General features: G+C 44.8%; 1 protein-coding gene across 2 annotated transcripts in view; it reads left to right on the forward strand.

The window, feature by feature from the left end:
- The window catches only part of TMEM150C (transmembrane protein 150C), a 101,637-nt gene that overhangs the window by 16,347 nt on the left and 63,620 nt on the right, over positions 1-21,670 (forward strand). Inside the window, exon 2 of one of the 2 annotated variants that reach the window (XM_029600016.1) lies at positions 4,862-4,937. The exons of the other annotated variant lie outside the window; for it this stretch is intronic. The gene's annotated coding sequence lies outside the window, so the exon portion shown is untranslated. The remainder of the gene's footprint in view (positions 1-4,861; positions 4,938-21,670) is intronic. 2 annotated transcript variants of the gene reach the window in all.

The following is a 21,670-nucleotide window of genomic DNA, read 5'->3' on the forward strand; positions in this document are numbered from 1 at the left end:
CATGCGTCTTCACATTTTCTGCATTGAATAATGGACACCATATTAGAGGAGGAGCTTGAGAAGGATCCCCTTATGTTGAATGTTTTTCCCATATGGGTGATTGTGGGGTGCTGTGGTATGTGCTGGCATAGCTTTCAGTGTGGTGCACTTTCTTCTTTCCGAATTTCTGTTAGAAGCTTGCTTTTTACTAATGTTTTGCTTCAGATTAAGTGATTTCTTGAAGGCCAAATCCAGTGGAGAAGGGAATATTTCTTTCAGTGATTCATCCTCCAGGAGTAGTAGTACTTGCTGTGTGGCTTTTCCTTCTTTCTCCTGTATGTTTTCAATGAACAAGCAATCTTCCTGAAAGAATTAGGACAAGACATAAATATAATGGGCATACTGTTGACATCTCAGCAAGACATGCACATCCTTGGAACAGAACTGTTCTCTATCGGCTTATCTGGATCAGTTTCTATCAGCAATGTCACAGACTTTCAGTGAGCATGACAGGAGTCCAACTTGCTGAAACAAGCACTATGACTCTACAGCAGGGACAGTGAACAGTGACTGATTATGCTTGTGAATTCTGTAGATGGGCTGCAGACCTGGATTGGAATGAGTCTGTGCTATGCTCTTACTTCAAAGGGGGGATTGACAAGTTCTATGAAAGATGAACTAGCGTACTTAGGTGTCCAGAGATCCCTGACATACTCATAACACTATGCATTGACAGAGGTCAAACACAACACTGACGGGGGGGAGGGGGGGGGGAATGAAGACCAAGCACACAGAGGATAAGCAATCCAGACACACTGTAGAACCTCCTCCAGAGTCACCTTCTGATTGTGACTAGAATAAGGAAACAATTATTCACAGAAGAGAAGGAAAAATGCTGGAGAAGAGGGGCTGTCCTTACAGTGTAGACAACACTAGTGACCATCGGGGAAACGATCAATCCCAACCCCAGCTGAGGGCATAGTATTGGGATGGAAACTCACCTGCTCTCCCTGTGCATGGATGATCCTCATTTGACTCTCTTGGGGTGAATGTGAATTTCAAATAGTTGCAATGGTGGGCTCCGAGGCCTCAACTGATATGACATTTGCCCAGCTATACCAGGTCTCAATTAAACATAAGGGGGTCACAGTTCCAATTGAAATTATCAATAGTTCGCCACCATTCTCAAGCCCAGTGGTGGTGTGGACAGATCTGTTGGTAATGACCACTATGCAGGGACATCAAGAAACCATTTCCTAGTGATTTGGGAATTATCTTGGTTAGACTATCACAACCCATCACTGGCCTGTTATTCTGGAATACACTTCCAGAACAATCGCTAACCTTGACGTACACATAATCTCTTAAAAAGATGCTAAAGATGTTTTTATTTGGGCAAGCTTTTGACCTAAACAGTAAAGGCAATTAGAAGCTTTCTATAACTGGGGTTTTAAATGCACTGTCACTAAAACTAATTCATGGATAATCTCATTTTGTTTTGATTTAACAGTTATATCTCTTTTTAAATCCAGCTGGAGTCTGTTGTCAGCGTATAGTGGTATATCGATACTTCAGTATCTGAGAGGGCATCTGTGGGGTTCCAGTGTCATATTTTGCATATCGGAGGCTCTCCTGTGTCACACAGGATTGTTTGTTTATCTAGATTTTATGTTTATTGTTTGTGTGATTTTATATTTATTTTGTTGTACCCTCCTGTGAGCTTTGGATGCGTGCAGGCTACAAATTGTTTTAAATAAGTAAGAATCAAATAAGAGTCACAAGGAGATTCCTTCACAAAACAAGTGATGTCACAGGGTCAAAGATGGAGAAAGACCAGGAGCATGAACTTTCCCTCTACAATGTAGACATTCTTTATGTTCCTGAAGATCAAGGCTAGAGATCGTAAAAAGATACCATGCTTTCAAGTTAGCAGGATGTTTTGGGGAGCAATATTCAATCTCGTTGATCAACCAAGAATCCTCGTGGCCCTTAGAAAAGGGGATCTACTTTAGAAACCAGTGGCTATTGAACAGGTGCCTCTGGAGATAGGAGACTAGGTGACTTCGAAGCACCTGAAGGCAGAGAAAAGAGCTAAGAGGCTTCAATAAGGAAGCTTCAGTCAATGGGCCTGCACCAGTCCCTGACACCATTTCTGCCGGTCCTCAGATTGACAGTGATTACAGGAGGATGAGGGGGAGGCCAGACCTGCCTTGCAGCTGCACTGCACCCTGCAGAGACGTTTCCTAACCTTCCCCCCCCTCGTTCTGTGGACATTTCTTTTTTTTACCAGTTGAGGCTAGTTCTGAAGCCCAGTCTCTGGGACAGGAGCAGTTGAAGTTGAATGTTAATGAGCCGGTGTGAGACTGAGTCAGTGTCTGGTCCTGCCTCCCATACAGACGCCAGGAGGGAATGGGGGCCACCTTGGGCCTGAGAGTGAAACAGATGCTGACTAAACTTCATGCTGGCTCTCCAACATTTGGCCGCAGTTGCTCCTGTCCCAGAGATCAGGCCTTGGGATCAGCCCTAACTGAAAATAAAATGTCCATGGGATGGGATATTAATTTGTAGTAGTGCTGTTGACTGACTGGCAGCAGGGAGAAAGGCAGAGAGAGGGAGGAATTTATTTGAAATGACCAAACTGGTGGCTGACTGGATGGGGGAGGGAAAGAGAGGGAGGGATTTTTTTTTTTTTTTTTTTTTTTTACAGTGATCAGCCAGTGGTTATCTGGGAGTGAGAGGGAAGCACTTTTTTTTTTCTTTTCTGAGGACTATACTGTTGGTTGGCTGGGAAAAGGGAAGAGTGAGAGGATTTTTAAAACATTTTGTAAGAAAAGAATGTTCTTAAATTGGCCATTGACCTTCTTTAAAATGACACAGACCAGTTTGTGAAGCTGACCCCTGAGATTAAAGAGCAGGTAGGGAAGAGCGTACGTTCCTCCCCCTCCCCCAGCTCGTTCTGGGGCCGATACAATAAAGTGCGCTTGGCCTAGCGCACAGGTTTATACGCAATTGGACGCGCTAGACTAGCACCCGATACGATAAGGAGATCAGCGTGCCCAAAACACACGCCCAAACAGACGCGTAGCCAATAGCGCCCATAACATGTACATTCCACGTAGATGAGACTATTACCCCCCCCCCCACCCAATGAAGAAAATCGTTTTAATGCAGCAAATTTAACTTCAGCCCCGGAGGTGGTGTAGAGTCAATCCCCAAGTCAAGAGCTCATGAGATATTAAAAAATACAGTCCTCTCTGGTTCCTTCTGCATAGTATCATTGTGACACTTTAATTTACTGCTGGTGGGGTTAAAAAATAAATGTATATTAAAAGAAAAATGGACACTCGTATTGCGCGCCCCCATTGCAGTTGCGGGCTCCCGATGCATTTGAGCACTAGGGACGCTCGACCCTCCCCAGTGCATCCTTGTTTTGCGCAGCTCCTCATTTAAATACTGCACCAAGAGCTCAGAGGATGTGGCTGTGTGCGCGTTAGAAAAACGGGCGCTCAGTACGTGCGCCCATATTCAACACGCTTGTTATGCAAAAGCTTGAGAAACACTGTTTCTACAGGAGTCTGCATCTTTGTTCCTGAAGGGCAATGCCTTCACTGGTCATGGAATATAGAAACAGGAATTTCCCAGACTCCTTGGTGGCTCCATACCATTCCTGCTTCCTGCATCGTACCTGTCTGGACTTGCCCTGCCTGTAGCTTTACCTGAATTCTCGCCTGCAGATTTACTTGGACTCTGGCCTCGGACTCTTCCTGCTTCCTTGCAACTTTAGTACCTGAATGCCGCTGTGTACAAACAGATCCTTATTGTAAAATGCTTTTTCCTTTTTGGCTGCCCATGCTCCTGACGGTCTCTGATAGGCAGGGCTAGGGGAGAAAAGAGATTTACTGGAGCAAAATGCAGATTGAGATCCTGGCAAAATGAATCACTAAAGGACAAGCTTCAGGGGAGAAGAACTGTAGAAAATGAAATGGCAAAAGCAGGCAGGAAACGGTCATCGGTGTAGGTGTTCCTCTAACTGCTGCTGCTCCTTAACCTCCCTCCGAGCCAGTGAAGGAACAGTAGATAAAGCACCAGGTGCCTTGAGTAGCTCTGGATATGTAGGGATAGCTGTGAGAGTCCAACAGCGGATCGGGTGTGCATAATAAAGTAGATGACAGCAGAAAGACCAAATGGCCCATCCAATCTGCACAGCTTTTCCTGTCTGCGTCAGTGCTTTAAATATTTTCCCTCAAAAGACTGCAGCACTTCAGCTCTGCTAAAAACACTAAATATTATTTCTACTGTTTTTGTAGTAACTAGAAATGTTGATTACAAACCATTTTGATAAACTGAAAAGGCGGTATACCAAGTCAAGTCAACTACACTAAACATAGTGTTGGCACCACCTGGCCCATCCAGTCCTTTCGGTTTTCCTGCCTGAGAATATATGAGATCTGTTGCCTTTACATTAAGTCTTCTAAATACAAATTAGCTGAGAGCTACAGCCTGGAACAGCAAGCTGCAGACATGATAATCCGACTGCATTTTGGCCCCATGGCTCTGTCACTCTCTTGACTTTCATGTCACAGCACGTGAAACATTGACTTCATTCTGCTGCTGTTATATGAGCCCCATGGGTTCTGAGTGAGAAGGAAGCATTGGTCAGATTTGCTTGTGGAGGAGCTGTGTTGTGTTTCCTGCAACATGAAGTGCATAAATAAATAAAACCTCGCCTTCCACCTCATCCTCCTTAACCCCTGCCCAGTTCCCAGTATTAGGTGCTTTCCATCCCTGCCCACAGCTGTGACATTAAACACACAAAGTAGCTGAATTGTCATTAGCCAGAATCCTGCTTCCACAATAAAGATCTTTCTTTCTTTTCCTACAGTGTTTTATTACATTCTATGTGGCAGTTTGCAAAGCGAGCAGAAAGGCCTCTGAGCTGCAGGCGACTGGCTTGTAAGGTAAGTCTGCCTTTCTCGCCCTTCCTTAGCCAGGCTTTAAAGGAGATCAGAATCTGGCAGCGTGACTGAGGGATGATTATTCCCCAGAGAGGACACCCTGCTGGTTAAATCCACAGAAGAATTGCTGGTCCACGCTTCACTTCCCACACCAGTTCCCCTGCAAACTGTTCTGCTCAGCCTGGCACTGTACATGTTAGCTCCAGTCACTAAATGGCGGTGAGGTGTATCCTTGAGTAAGGAGCTGGTGGTGCTGCTTCACCTCTCTGCAAGCAGCAGGTGCAGGCCTCATTGTTGCCTCTCCTCGCTCATTCCAAGTGAGGGCACAGCAAGAGAGAGCTCAGGCCACGTGTTGGGAGAATGCAGTTCAGTGAACGGCAGGGATGTTTGTCTAACCTGGACAGTACATGCCTTCCTTCTGGGAGGAAAGAGGACTGTGGTCAGCTTGTTGTGTGCAATAGAAGGTCTATCTGCGGCGGGGGGGGGGGGGGGGGGGGGGTGACTGGCTCATGCGTTGGCCTCTCCAGTGAAGGCAGCTCAGCCCAGTTATTGCCTCTTTTTGTTGGGTCACAGCTTGCAGGGGAGAGGGAAGAGGAAACCAGCATTTTTTTTGACTGGGGTAGAAAGGGAAAATGTGTTTTAAGTGCTCCTAAAAAAAAAAAAAAAAAAGTGGACTTTTGGGATCCTTTCAGATACTTGTGACCTGGATTGGCCACAATATCCTGGAAACAGGATTTGGGCTTGATAGAACCTCAGTCTGACCCAGTATGACAATTCTTATGTTCTTATGTCTGCTCTGGTGCATGAAAGGAGAAATTAGAGAGGACAGTACAAGACGGGACATAAATGTATTTCTTATCTAGAGAGAGTTTCTCAGAAGGTTGATAACAGAGTGGAAATACTGATGATTTTCTTTTTCCTTGCATCTTGAAATCTGGGGCTGGGGGCAGGGTTAATGCATTTAAGACATTTTGTTGTCAGCCAATTTAGCTATAGGGGTGGAAGGGGGGGTGTCTAGTAACTAAATAGGAGGAGAGACCAAAATACTCTCACAGTGGGTAGAAGCAGCAGAAGCTGGAAAGATTTCCTGAGTAATGGTGCCTGCACACCTTTTGCCTGTGGCAGCAGACGGACAAGAACAGAGATCGTTCTGGTGAGATGGCGAAGGCACAAAACTAACCGGTTGCCAGCGTCTCGTGCAAATTATGTGGCTCCTTTCTCATCTTACTGCGCAGGGAGATGAGCGGTACTGAGGCGCTGGCAGCAGCTACTAGAAGAAAATTAAACCTCGCCAGTCTCATTTACTGACTGCACATATGGAGGAGGCAAGTAGCCACCGTGTGCTGGAGGACCTGAACACAGGGAACCAATGCCTAAGCCATATAGGCTCAGACCAGCAGCACTTCCAGCTGCTTTATGAGGACATTTCTGGCAGGGCTGGAATTAAGATTGTTGTGTCCATAAGTAGAGAACCGGGAGTGGGAAATCTTAGCCCCCAGAAATCAGACAGCAGCAGACACTTCATATGCCTCTGCCCGAGTTGTTATACAGTCGGCTAAACCTTTCTTCCTTTCCCTGCTTCCAAATATCAGAGATTTCAGTTCATAATACTGGAATATTTATTAAACGATAAACATGTTTAATGCTCGCTGCAAATGGCTTGCTTTCAAGGATATCTGCACAGATAGCCGACCTGGTACAGCTGTGATGAGAATCTCTGAAAGCCCAGTCATAGGCAGACAACTGTAGCTGCAAAGAAGCTGTAACTACTAATGTATACAGAGTAGGTGGAGTAAACAGCACACACATGTAGAGAACATACAGCAAAAGAATAATGTGTGGCAAGCAATCTACTGGTCAATATCTCTTAGCAGTATAGATATTTTTAATAGTACATACAGACACCAATGTGATACATATTTTTTATGTACTATTACAAATTTCTATACTGCTAAGAGATATTGACCAGTAGATTACTTGCCACACACTATTCTTTTGCTGCATACTACTGTATAGCCAGGACTAGCAGCAGATGGGAAATAGAGAGGTGAAAAGAGCAATGCTTCTAGGAGCCTGTAGCAGATATAGGAGAACTATTAATTTGCCAAAAGCCTTTTTCCAACTGAACTGTCTGCAGGAAATAAACTCTCCCAGGCATTCCTGGGGCAAAGGACCAATAGGAAGAAACAAGAGAGCATAGACAGAGTGTTAGAATGCGCCCCCACCGTGGGACTTGCCTGCTCCTGGTGCTCCCTCACTGCTCCAAACTCCACCGCTGATAGCAGTAGCAGCAGCCTCCCTCCTGCCCATGCGGTAGGTGCGTGCATGGCGCTGACCCCCGATTTATGCGCCGCCTCCGGATGATCCGAGGAAGGAGATCAGCGACTCCTTAAAGGGCCATTCCTCCTGCTGCTCTTTGCCCCGGCAACGAGCTTCTTGTGAGTCTGCTCTTCTCTGATTCTCCAGTTTCGCAGTGCTGCTGACTTCCCCGTGCTCCCTTTGTCTTCTGGTTGCTCCCTGTCTGTGCCTTGTGGTTCTCCCTTGTGCTGTGTATTCCTGGTGTCCCTGTTCCAGACTTTGTCTTCAGTTTGGTTCTGACCTGGCCTCCTGGTCTTGCTGTTTGCCGCCTGCCTCCACTCTTTGCCTGGTTCCGGGACTTGCTGTTTGCCACCTGCCTCGACCCTTCGCCTGGTTCCGGGACTTGCTGTTTGCCGCCTGCCTCCACCCTTCGCCTGGTTCCGGGACTTGCTGTTTGCCGCCTGCCTCCACCCTTCGCCTGGTTCCGGGACTTGCTGTTTGCCGCCTGCCTCCACCCTTCGCCTGGTTCCGGGACTTGCTGTTTGCCACCTGCCTCGACCCTTCGCCTGGTTCCGGGACTTGCTGTTTGCCACCTGCCTGCACCCTTCGCCTGGTTCCGGGACTTGCTGTTTGCCGCCTGCCTCCACCCTTCGCCTGGTTCCGGGACTTGCTGTTTGCCGCCTGCCTCCACCCTTCGCCTGGTTCCGGGACTTGCTGTTTGCCACCTGCCTCGACCCTTCGCCTGGTTCCGGGACTTGCTGTTTGCCACCTGCCTGCACCCTTCGCCTGGTTCCGGGACTTGCTGTTTGCCGCCTGCCTCCACCCTTCGCCTGGTTCCGGGACTTGCTGTTTGCCGCCTGCCTCGACCCTTCGCCTGCTTCCGGGACTTGCTGTTTGCCGCCTGCCTCGACCTTTTGCCTGGTTCCGGGACTTGCTGTTTGCCGCCTGCCTCCACCCTTCGCCTGGTTCCGGGACTTGCTGTTTGCTGCCTGCTGATCATTTGCCTGCTTACCGGATCTGCCCCTACTCTGGGACTTCCGAAGCCCTGTCGGCCTTCAGTACCCAAAGGAGAACCACAAGGCACAGACAGGGAAGTCAAGTGAAGACCCTGACTTTCCCTCGGCGGGGGTTCCACCTGTGCTAGTGGGACACTACCACCTAAGGATCCACAAAACCTTAACACAGAGAGAGGTAATGGATCCAATAGGGAGCTCAGAATCATTCAGAAAAATAAGTAATCAGGAAAAGGAGCTCCACACCTGCAGAAACTCTAAGCTAAGTAATATTATTATGTTGATGCACATGGCAGTGTAACAAAATATGTACATAACATTGCAGAGGCAGAACAGGCATTCCGGTTTTTGGGTGTCTGCAGAATTTGGTGCCCAAGGTACACATCTATGTCGTCTATGCCTACATACAGAGCCACATTGAAAATAGCCATATGGCTAAAATGTCCAGTGTGGGGTTTTTTTTAATACTACTGTTGCCTTTGAACAAAACAGACTGATAGATAAGTAAAGCAGGTCTCTGGTTACAGCGACAGTTAAAAAAAAATTGTTCGTGGTATCTGAGTGCTTTAATTCAAAGTACTGCAAGCTACATTTTCAGAATGGTTCCCAGACAGTGACAGAGCATGAAAAAACAGCCAGGAAGGTTGCTGGAGGAATAGCTAGTGGTAGCAGTGAAGTGAGCAAGGCCTGGAGGTGTGGAAAGTACACTGTTTTTAGCTTGGAAAAGAATGTTGTGAGAGATGCACTTTTCTGTGAAACCGTTTACGAATAAATTTGATTTAAAAGCCAGACCATGCAAGGTTGAACGTTTGTAGAAATATTTTGTGATGCATTGCATTTACATGAAAAAGTGATGCAGAATTAATGGGTTGTTTATGACACAGTGCATTCAGAAAGAATTCAGACCTCTTCACTTTTTCCATATTTTGTTACGTTACAGCCTTATTCTAAAATGGATAATATGCATTTCTTTCCCTCCTCACTCTACACACAATACCTCATAATGACAAACAAAATCAGGGTTGTAGAAATTTAATTTTAAAAACAACACATTTACATATGTATTCAGACCCTTTGCTATGACACTCACTTAGCTCTGGTACATCCTGTTTCCATTGATATTACTTGAGATGTTTCTCCAATTTGATTGGAGTCCACCTGTAGTAAATTCAATTGATTGGATAGGATTTGGAAAGGCACACACCTGTCTATATAAGGTCCCACAGTTGACAGTGCATGTCTGAGCAAAAACAAAGCCATGCAGTTGAGGGAACTGTCTGTAGACCTCGGGGATGAGATTGTGTCAAGGGACAGAACTGGGGAAGGGTACAAAAAAATTGCTGCAGCAGTGACTGTCCCGACGAACACAGTGGCCTCCATTATTCTTAAATGGAAGAAGTTCAGAACCATCAGGACTCTTCCTAGAGCTGGCTTTCCACCCAAACTGAGGAATCGGGGAGCAGGGCCTTGGTCAGGAAGTGACCAAACACTGATAGTCACTCTGACAGAGCTCCAGAGTTCTACTCTGGAGCTCTGTCAGAGTAACAAAGTATTCTAATTCAATACTTCGTTATTGAATTAGAATATGCATTTGTTCTTTATAGTTAAAGGAGTTATATTAGGCACTCCGGAGTTCCGTTATTCATGTTAAGCCTGTTGCTGTCATCTGTTTTCTTCCTGTAAAGCCTGTTGCTAATTTATTGTTTACTGTAAACCGAGGTGATGTATATTTTTACGTGCCGCGGTATATAAAAATCACTAAATAAATAAATAAATACTGTGGAAATGGGAGAACCTTTCAGAAGGACAACCATCTCTGCAGTACTCCCACCAATCAGGCCTTTATGGTAGAGTGGCCTGACGGAAGCCGGCACTCAGTAAAAGGCACATGACAGCCTGCTTGTAGCTTGGCAAAAGGCAACTAAAGGGCTCTAGAACATGAGAAATAGGATTCACTGATCTGATGAAACCAAGACTGAACTTTTTGGTCGGCCTTGAACCCAATCGACCATCTCTGGAGAAACCTGACAATAGCTGAGCATCGACGCTCCCATCCAACTTGGCAGAGCTTGAGATGATCTGAAGAGAAGAATGGGAGAAAATCCCCAAATCCAGGTGCGCCGTCATACCCAAGAAGACTTGAGGCTGTAATCGCTGAAAAAGATGTCTCAATAAAGTACTGAATAAAGGGTTTGCATATTTTTGTAAATGTGATATTTCATTTTTAATTCATTAGCACAAATTTCTGCAAACCTGATTTAATTTTGTCATTATGTAGAATTGTGTGTAGACTGAGGAGAGAAAATAGCATATTATCAATTTTAGAATAAGGCTGTAATGTAACAAAATGTGGAAAAAGTGAAGGGGTCTGAATCTTTTCTAAATGCACTTCACATCTGAGTAATTTTGGGCAAAAAAAAAGAGACACAAATTACTATTTTTCACCACCACTTTGCAAAGGCTAAAACCCCAGTTTTTACACTTTTTTTTTTTTTTTTCTGTTCTCTCTCCCCTTCCTCCATAGGTGGATTTTCAACCTGTTTAGAATATGTTCAGATTCCACTCACTGTTTATGACCAGGGAAATGTGGATTTGAAGCCTTCATTCACAGACAACCGTTTTGGTTTTTTCTTGAACTTCACTCTCCTCCTTAAACCAGCTATCATTCAGGCCGATTCAGTAAAGTCTGCGGGAAAGCGGACGAACGCCCGCTCTCCCGGCACGCACACCGGCCCCTCGCCGGTGCACGCGATGCAGTATTCAAATTAGGTGGTGTGGTAGAAACGGGGAAAAGGAGGCGCTAGGGACACTACCGCGTTCCTAGCGCCTCCTTTTAGCCCGGAGCGGCGGCTGTCAGCGGGTTTGACAGCCGACACTCAATTTTGCCGGCGTCTGTTCTCGAGCCCGCTGACAGCCACGGGCTCGGAAACCGGACGCCGGCAAAATTGAGAGTCCGGTTTTCGGCCCGACAGCCGCAGGCCGAATTAAAATTTATTTTTTTTTTAAACTTTTTTTTTTACTCTTTGGGACCTCCGACTTAATGTCGCCATGATATTAAGTCGGAGGGTGCACAGAAAAGCAGTTTTTACTGCTTTTCTGTGCACTTTCCCGGTGCCGGAACAAATTAGCGCCGACCTTTGGGTCGGCGCTAATTTCTGAAAGTAAAATGTGTGGCTTGGCTGCACATTTTACTTTCTGTATCCCGCGCGCATACCTAATAGGGCCATCAACATGCATTTGCATGTTGAGGGCGCTATTAGGTGCTGCGGGTTGGACGCGTGTTTTCCGCCCCTTACTGAATAAGGGGTAAGGGAAAACGCGCGTCCAGTAGCAGGCTGATAAGTAGGCAGGGCCAGATTGAAGATTATGGCATCCATAGGCAGAAGAATAGGAGGGGGGGGGGGGGGTGCCTCCCCAGAAATCAAAGACCAGCAGGAGAAGTCTCGGGTTTTGTGTGCCTTCGGAATTTGGCAGCCTAGGCACCTAAATCCGGCCGTTGGTAAGGGGGGGGTGGGGGCCACAGACTGGGATTCCCTTCAGAATCTGCTGCATTTGCCCTCGGACTCTCAACTGTGTCCTTCCTCCCTCTCTGAGGTCTGGTAATGCTGCCTAAGCAGAGTCTACATTAAGCAGAGTCTACATTAAGCAGAGTATACATTTGTATATAATTAACCTCCTCTATCTCTTTCTATTTCTTACATTCCCAGTTCATTAGCCCATGTTAATTGTAACTGCTTCTCTTCATCACGTTATTTATGTTTGGTTGTATTATTCGCACCCCTGTTATCTGTAAACCGACATGATGTGAACGAGTTCATGAATGCCGGTATAAAAAAACCTTAAATAAATAAAATAAATAAATAAATAGAATTAATATCTTTTCGCTTTTGGTGTAGAAATGTATTTATAATCTCTAAACTATAAACGACTGTATTTCTCATTTCCTTTCTCTTATTTATTTATTTTTTTTTTTTTGGACCCAGTAGTTCCTTCTTCCAGCTCGTTTGGAATCACTGCTGGGAATCTGGTGTCATGAGCCTTCATTTGGAATTACCCAGAAATTTCCTCCCACCCTGCCCCCTGTATTTTTTTTTTCACTTTTTTAATAAGTATCTTTATTGAGTCAGAACAAAGGCACAATAAACCAGTAAGCAAAGAGAACAAAAATGCAAATACAAGGCATTGAAACGTAGTACTGATAGGATTTACATATAGACTTAACATCCCTCATTTCCTTTTTCTTTTTCTTTTTTTTTTTTTATTGATTTACGATATTTATAAATTGCTTTCCAGATTTTTCAGGCCCCACACAATCCAGACATACAAACACATGCACCGTACACACCCACACTAGTTACCGCATCCAGCATTACTACCTAGTGAACCAAAAATTGAGGGAACAATTTCATAAACATTATTGGATTCTGCGCCATATCCGGAAATATGGCCACAAAGCCAACTAACGTTTGGGGTCAGTAATTTCTCGATCAGTGATAAAGTCCATCAAGGTTATTTGACGCATAAACATCAACCAAGCATGATATGTTGGTATTTCATCAGATTTTCAAAATTGTAATACTAACTTGTTCGCTAGCAAAAGAGAGGGAGCCAAAAATTGACTACCACCTTTTAGGCAATGACAAATTTCTGTTTAAAAATAAATAAATAAATAAATAAATCATTTCTCCGTACTGTGATATAGTCCTTTTTAATACCTTTTTCAAATGTGCACAGATCCTAGACCAGTACAATTGCAATTTATGACACTCTGTGGACATGTGACAAAAGGAAACTTCTTGGCTATTACATTTGAGACATAAGTCACTATCCCTCAGTTTAAACCTCACCTCTTTTGGTCTAGTAAGATAAAAACAGTGTATTATTTTAAATTGTATTTCTCTTTTAGATGTAGATACAAACAGTTTGTATTTGTTTAAATGCTCCTGCGATATTCAAGTGAACAAGTATACATCCCAAATCTCTACTCCATGCCACTGCTAACTGTTGAAGATACTGCTCTTTCGAGTGATCTCTGAGCATTCATACCCAGATTTTGTTGAACTTTTGGAGTAGTATTAAAGAGAGAATCATCTTCCTTTGTGAAATACAAATTATCTTGCGAACCTCTGCCCAAAGATTGGCAATAATGGCAGGCCTGGAAATACGCTAAAAAATGCGAAGAAGGAAGAGTCCATTGTTCCTGTAGCTGCAGAAGTGAGTAGAGTGACCGTGGCTCTGGCTCAACAAACTGACCCACGCTCTACAAATCATGATCTTTCCAGTCACGAAATGAAACCGAGTCTAAATCAGCCGGACAGGCTGGATTGCCAACAAAAGTTAAGAAGGGCATTTTAAATATGTTCCTTCCAGCTGCAGTTCTCCACCATTTCCATACTTTATGCATAGCTGATAAATAAAATAAATCCTTCTGGTTATTTATTTATTCACTTTTTGTATGCCGATATTTATGAGAGCTTCATATCGGTTTACTTCACATGTCTTTGTACAAATCCAACTAATCTAAAAAACCATTTTAAAACATATTACAAAACATAGTTACTATAAAACAATTATTAAATAAATTTAGATTCTAACAAACTAATTCTAGCTGCCTATAAAACTAATAAGTAATGAAAAGTATGTAAGTACAATAAAATAAATTATATATTAAAATGAGGGAAAGAGCCTAACTATGAAAATGCTTGTTCGAATAGCCATGTCTTGAGTTTTTTTTCTTAAAAGAATGTGGGTGTGACTCAAACCTTATGTCAAGAAAGTATCTGTGCAATAGAAAGATGAAGTAAATTAATTGGGTTGTATGGTGCAACACACTCAGCCATCATATTTCCTGGATCATATTTACTTCCCATGAATACCCATTCCGGAATATAACGCAACAGGCATGCCACATTATAGACCCTTAAATCCAGCAAATATAATCCTCCCCTTCCCTTAGCTCTATACAAGGTAGAAAAAACTAATGCAAGCCCTTTTCCCACACTATAAATAAAAGACATAAAAAGTGAATGCACTAAATGAATATCAGACTGTTTGATCCAAAGAGGCAACATCTGCTTGTTATACAGAACTTTGGGAAGTATAACAATTTTGATCAATGCACATCAACCAAAGATTCAGTGGAAGCGAACGCCATCACAAAAGAATGGCTTTAATAGAGTCCCAAAAGGCAGTAAAGTTATAATTATATAAATCAGCCATAATTTGAGCCAATTAGATCCCCCCAAATAATGCATTTTGTTACCCACCCACTGTAAAGGGAATGGCCCAACCCAGTTATTACACACTGAGGCATCAACTGGAAAGGCCTGCAACTTCGAATAGTTTATTGTTAAACCTGAAAAAGAGCCAAATGCAATAATAATATCAATTACAGGGACCGGACTGGACATGGGATCATTCATAAATAGGAGCATATAGTCTATGAACAAGCTCATCTTAATTTCTTTGTCTGTTATGATTCTGAAGGTGGACCCTTGGTCCTAGGTAGAGTTGACACTACCCAAGAGGGTAACCCCTCTTGGGTCCCTACCGTCGGAAGGCGAGGCTGGACTCAGGTGGACCCTTGAAGACAGAGAAGAGATCTGGATGCAGGCGCCTTCTGCAGGTCGTATAGTCCAGATAGCTGGCGCCTCCAGCAGATCGAAAGTCAGTCCAGGAGCCGAAGCTCGAAGAAAGGTCGAAAGCCAGTTCGAGAGTCAAAGCCTGAAGAATGATCGGCAGCCGGTACGAGGGTCAAATCTTGAAGGTCTGAGGAGCAGACCTTGCCTTAAATAGCAACCCGGAAGGTGGAGTGCACCGGGAGGAGCCACGACAATTTCCTGTTGTGGCCCCTTTAAATACAAGTTCTCTGCCGTGCGCGCGCGGCTCTAAGGAGACCCGAGGGGGAGGAATCAGCCCTGCCAAGAGGAAACACAGGCGGCCAGGTCTCACAGCGGCAGTGGCCGCGAAAACACCAGAACAGAGGCCTGCCTGCCTCTGTGGGATCCCCGGAGGCGGCCCGATGCCTCGGGTGAGTTCCTCAGCCCTGGTTGCGGACCGCCGTGACCGGCGGCCATGACACCTGGCCCCGTTTGCGACCCGCTGCAGCCGGCGGCCATAACATTGTCGCCCACCAAAACTCCCCTAAAGCTGGGCAAAGAATGTAATTTAATGTCCAGTGGTTCAAGAGATAAAATGTAACGTAAAGGAGACAAGAGGCAACCCTGACTAGTACCCTGCTGCAGTGTAAATGTCATAGATAACAAACCATTGACAGAAATTTGAGCTTGTGGTTTATGATACAGTAGCCTAATGTTTGAGAGAGAGAACCAGGAGTCACGATTTGAAGCTGCAGGGAGGAAGACTCAGAACCAATGTCAGGAAGTATTTCTTCACGGAGAGGGTGGTGGATGCCTGGAATGCCCTTCCAGAGGAAGTGGTGAAGACCAGAACTGTGAAGGACTTCAAAGGGGCGTGAGATAAACACTGTGGATCCATAAAGTCTAGAGGACGTGAATGAATGAGGAAAAAAGGATTTGCATTCAGAAAAAAGCAGGGAGTAGCTTGCTTGTTACTGCGGTTACTACCCCAAACCAAATAAACCTGATACTTCACTTTCAATGCATATCCAGCATAGCTCTCTGCTTCAACAGCAGGGGAGAAAGTCTGATACTTCACGCATATCCAGCATAGCTCTCTGCTTCAACGGCAGGGGAATGAAGAAAAGTGGATCTATATGCAGACAACAACCAACAAGGACTGAATTACATCGTATGGGTAAACAAATAAGCATTGGTGTAGCTTGCTTATTGCGGCGGTTACTACCCCTAACTAATTAACAGGCTGATACAGTACAGTGCGCTTTGACGGAGCACACTGTTAACCTGCCCTTGGACGCGCGTTTTCCCTTACCCCTTATTCAGTAAGGGGCGGAAAACGCGCGTCCAACCCGTGGCACCTAATAGCGCCCTCAACATGCAAATGCATGTTGATGCCCCTATTAGGTATGCCCGTGCGATACAGAAAGTAAAATGTGCACCAAGCCGCACATTTTACTTTCAGAAATTAGCACCTACCCAAAGGTAGGCGCTAATTTCTTCCGGCACCGGGAAAGTGCACAGAAAAGCAGTAAAAACTGCTTTTCTGTGCACTCTCCGACTTAATATCATGGTGATATTAAGTTGGATATTAAGTCGGAGGTCCCAAAGGGTAAAAAAAAGTTAAAAAAAAAAAAAGTAAAATGGGCCGGCGGCTGTCGGGCCGAAAACCGGACGCTCAATTTTGCCGGCGTCCGGTTTCCGAGCCCGTGGCTGTCAGCGGGCTCGAGAACAGACGCCGGCAAAATTGAGCGTTGGCTGTCAAACCAGCTGACAACGTCCGCTCCGGGTCAAAAGGAGGCGCTAGGGACACTAGCGTGTCCCTAGCGCCTCCTTTTGCCCGTTTCTACCGCACTACCTAATTTAAATACAGAATCGCGCACACAGGCGAGTGGCCTGTGCGTGCGCTGGGAGAGCAGGCATTCGTCCGCTCTCCCGCGGACTTTACTGAATCAGCCCGTAAGCTAGATATTTCACTTAGATGCAGCACCAACACTGCTCTCTACATTAATGGTGGGGATGGAAGGGAAATAGAACCAAAAGGTTACTAAGAGCCAAGAGTAACAGATAAGTATGAGAAAAAGAAAAAAAAAGTGCAAAACTTGCTGGGCAGACTGGATGGGCCGTTTGGTCGTCTTCTGCCGTCATTTCTATGTTTCTATTATATTGCTTCAGAACCCAAAATAAGACCACTCAAATGTGTCAAAGACATTTTCTGCATGTAGGCTCAGTAACATTCCCTTTGTAGTATGATTTTTTTTTTTTTTTTTGAGACATGAATACCCACTAAAGTTTTAAGAAGATTTGAAGAAGAGACCCTCCCCTTTACAAAACCAGACTGAGCAAGAGATACCACTGAATGACTTACTTTATCAAGCCTAGAAGTGAATATCACGGCCAGCAATTTAAGATCTTGGTTTAACAAAGAGATCAGTCTGTAAGATTCAGGGTAATAAGCATCCTTACCTGGCTTGGAGATGAGAATGATCGTAGCTAAGTTATGACCAGTATCCAACTCACCCCGCTCTTGAACTGCATGGAGCATATGTTTTAATGGAACAAGAATAGAATCTTCTAGAACAGGGGTGGCCAACTCTGGTCCTCAAGCGTCACAAACAGGCCAGGTTTTCAGGCATATGGGGAAAGTGCATGCAAATCTCCATCATGCATATTCATTGTGGACATTGTCTCTGCTAATGTCAGCTGTGAAATAGCTGCCCTGATTTCCAATTTCCTGTATGGGGGAATCAAACTCCTTCCTTTGTAATCGGTTAAACGCAGGGATCTGACTATGCTGAAAAAATTAATTACATATACCTGCAGACACCGTGCCCTCTATATATAAGGCTATGTAAAAGTCTTTGAAAGCAGGTAACACAGAGGAAGTGGTTGTATATGTATGCCCTTATATAGGAAAAGTTAGTAATTAAAGACCTAGATTTAGAGAGTCTAATCAGCTTAGCCAATAGTTTACCATGTTTATTGCCCCATTGAAAAAGCCTGTATTTATAATGCAGTAATTTTTGTTGTGCCTGATGTGAAAACTAAGTATACAATTGGGCTCTAGCTCCAAATAATTGTTTGCATTTGGACAAAAGATCCCTAATGTGGGCTCTGCACAGTTTAAACATTTGTGTGAGATCAAATACTTTCTGCTTGTTCAGTTTCTGTTTATTTACTTATAGGAAATGATATGGCCTCCTAATATAGCCTTAGCTGCTTGCCAAAAAACTTATTAGGCCTGTATCTGGGACTTGATTAAACTGCTTGTAATCATTCCATTTCTCTCTTAGATAATGCACACAGATCTGGTGCCATCTTCCATGTAAATGATTTTTGTCCCCCCTAGAACAAAACTTAAATGCAGTGATACCAGAGAATGATTGGAAAACAGAACATCTATCCTTGCACTGTTACTAGGAGCATCAAACAACTGTTCAGATATGAGAATGTGGTCAAGATGCGAGTAGACAGTGTATACATTTGAAAAGAATGAAAACTCTCGAATTTCTAAATGAAGTATCCTCCAAGCATCGACAAGGCCCAGCTCCTTTGTTAAGAACCCAATGCCTATGTCTTCCTGATTTATTATTTGGTGTTTTAGCAGGGTGGCAGTCAATAAGAGGATTGTCTGAAATGTTAAAATGACCACACAATATCAAAGAATACCCTTCCCATGCACTCATTTGGCCCCCAAATCAGAAAAGAAAACATGAGAGTATTAATAAGGGGCATAAATATTAGCTAATAAGAACTTCCTTCCAAATTGGGAACCCAAAACAATAATATATCTATCATTAGGGTCAACCAGAGAGTGATCCACTAAAAATGGGATACTTTTTGTTAATCAATAAGGCTACTCCTTGCATCCTGGAAGAGAAAGAAGTGAAGAAGTATTGACCTACCCATTCTCTTTGGAGTTTTTTGTGATCTTGGTCATTTAAATGGGTTTCCTGAAAGACTACACTAGCATTACTCTTATGCAATTGAGTGAGCATCTTCTTTCTTTTCAGAGGACAGTGTAACATGTCAGTATTTAAGGAACAAAATACCACATTTGTCAAAATGTGAAATTCAAGTAATTATCAAAGTGTGGACGGGCACCAAAGGAGGGGCCTCCCAGCCTAGCCCCCCCCCCCCCCCTCCATTGGACATGAAAAAAAATTGATTTCTCATTCCTCCATGTGTATCAGTAGAAAAAGAATTCTTGTAGCAGCAGCAACAACACACACACACACACACACAGAAAGACTCATACCACACACTTGCTTTTCTGTTTTCAACCCACTCAGTCCTCAGCCCATCCCTCCTAAAACAAGTATATCCCTCCTTTGCACCTACACTATACACACAAGCACAGATGTACCAAAGAAAGAGTCCATTCGTCATTTGTTCGGTTTCCTTACTCCTTTTCCTCGGTTTTCTTTATGTGCCGTGTGGGAGGTCTCTGGGGATTAGCAAAGAAGATATGAAAGAACTGGAACCATATCGTAAGCCAAACATCATTAACTGCAAGCTAGCAAATCACTTTTTAGTCAGATTCGTGAGAAATGAGAGGAAGAAAAAACATTCTGCTCAATTCAGGTCAATATCGCTATGAATTCCTTGACTTCTGATTTATTAGTGAAGACATGAGTTTCTCCCTTGTGTGACACTCTCAAATGCGCAGGAAACTGTGTAACATAAACGTAATCCCCTTGGAGTATAAACGGGAGCAGTTTGGTGTCATTTCACATCGCTCAGCCATCAGTTGAGATAAATAGTTGGGGAAAATTAGTAGCTTATTATCATCATAGCGCAGTTCTTTAGATTTACGATAGGCAGTGAGTGTTGGGCATGTGGACCCTTGAGCCGAGACGAAGGTTGGAACCACCACCAAGGGACGGCCCCCAGTGGTCCTCGTCGCCGGGATGTGGTGCTGGTGGAGAAGACCCAGCTGGAGCTTCACCTATACCAGCCCTCGTTCCCCGCAGGTTGAGCCCTTGGGTCCCGGGGCCAGCAGGACTTAGGTGCGGGTCTTCTCGCGGAGAGGAGTCCAAGGGAAAGATGAAGCAGCGTCAGGAAGTCCGGGTCAAGGCAAGCGGAGTTCAGAGAAGCCATGAACAGACCAGGAGTCAGGGCTTGCAGCGAACAGGCAGCATGGTGAACCAGGCCAGAGGTCACGGCAGGCAGTGAGCAAGCAGAGCCAAAGGTCAGGATGGGCAACGGACTAGCAGAGTCAGGAAGCCAAGCTGAGGTCAGAACCAGGAGAACAGTCCGAGGTACGGGGGCTCTGGATCAGGAACTTGCAGGAACTCTGGAACACAGCAACGGCACACTCTCACGAGCAGGACCTGTTGCCAAAGCGGTGCAGGAAACTGAGCCGGCCTTAAGTAGCCCGGATCCACGACCCCTTTAAGTATCGGCAAGTCTCGTGCACATGCCTAGGGGAGCGCGTGCTAGAAGGGAGTCTGCGGCGTCTGAAGCTGCGTGGAAAGGACACCATAGGGCGATTCGGGGCAAGGCCACCCCGTACCATCGGAAGGGGACCCGGTTGCGGGTTGCCATGACGGAGGTTCCCAACAGTGAGCATCTTTGTCTTGTCAAGGAAGTTAGGATATTTAAGAATCACTTGTTTTGGCTTATTATCAGTTTCCCTCAGCAGACAGACAATGTTAGAGTTCTACATTCATAGACCAATTGGGAGTACCCAACAATAGCACCTCAGGAAAGCCCACTGAACACCACTCGCAGGGATTCCGGGAGTCCCACAATTTGTAAGTTATTCTGTTGACTCCGATTCTCTAAATCTTCCAATTTCTCCTCTAATTGCAGGTTTTTCTGCTTCAGCTGGTTGACCTTTGAATCCAGTAAGGCCAGTTGATCAGCATGCTGTTCAACATTTTGCTCTACTGCCGTCAAAATAGAATGATTGGCTTCCATTTTGCTATGAGAAGTATCAATGGAAGATTGGATTTTTTGCTATTCATCATTCACCTCCTAAACCACTACCTTAGAAAGTTATTTCAATAAACATCGGAAATCACATCCGTGGCAGTGCCTAGGTCCAGCGCCATTTTGTCATCTTATCCAGCCCCCTTCATTTTGTTCCACCAGCCATTTCTAACAAATTTTTTTCACAACAAAATTGTCCATAAAGTTAGAGCAGGACACCAATGAGCAAAAAATGTAGTTGGTTCCATCAATTACAAGGTAAAAAAGCAGGATGGAGGCTGATTTCTGAGGAACTCAGGCAGTTGGCTTCCTCTCAGCAACTTGTCATTGCCGGAAGTCCCCCGCCCCCTGTAATTTTAATAGACCCCACCACTGTCCCTAGTCAGATTATTGCAGCTGAGACTGGGAGGCATGCACCAAGGCACCTTCTGGGATCCTGTCTTATGGGTTTCAAAATCCAGCTACCTTTTTTTCACCCTTAATGATGACCATGACTCCCTCCCCACCAGCAGGCCTGGATTTGTCAATAGGCACACTAGGCTTGGCCTGGTGCGGCAAAATCTGGGGGTAGCAAACCTGCTGAGGATTTTCTGCCTCCCAGCTGAGCTGCTGTTTCCTGCTCCAGCCCTTCCTCTCCCAGGTAGCCTGCAGGGAACAGGAGGAGAGGAACATAAGGGAGCAGGGATTGCTCCCTAATCCAGTCCCTCCTCTCTTGACCTTCAGGGACAAGAGGAAAGGAGTTGAGCCTAGAGCAGACAGAAAAAAGACATTATTTTGATTCAAGGACAAGCAGGATGTCAGTCCTCACACATAGGTGACATCATCTGATGGAGTCCAGCACAGAACTTTGATCTGAAAGATTCTAGAGCTTTCAGCATGCTCTGCTGAGCATGTG

This window comes from Rhinatrema bivittatum, chromosome 1, assembly GCF_901001135.1.
Source record: "Rhinatrema bivittatum chromosome 1, aRhiBiv1.1, whole genome shotgun sequence".
Lineage (NCBI taxonomy): Eukaryota > Metazoa > Chordata > Amphibia > Gymnophiona > Rhinatrematidae > Rhinatrema > Rhinatrema bivittatum.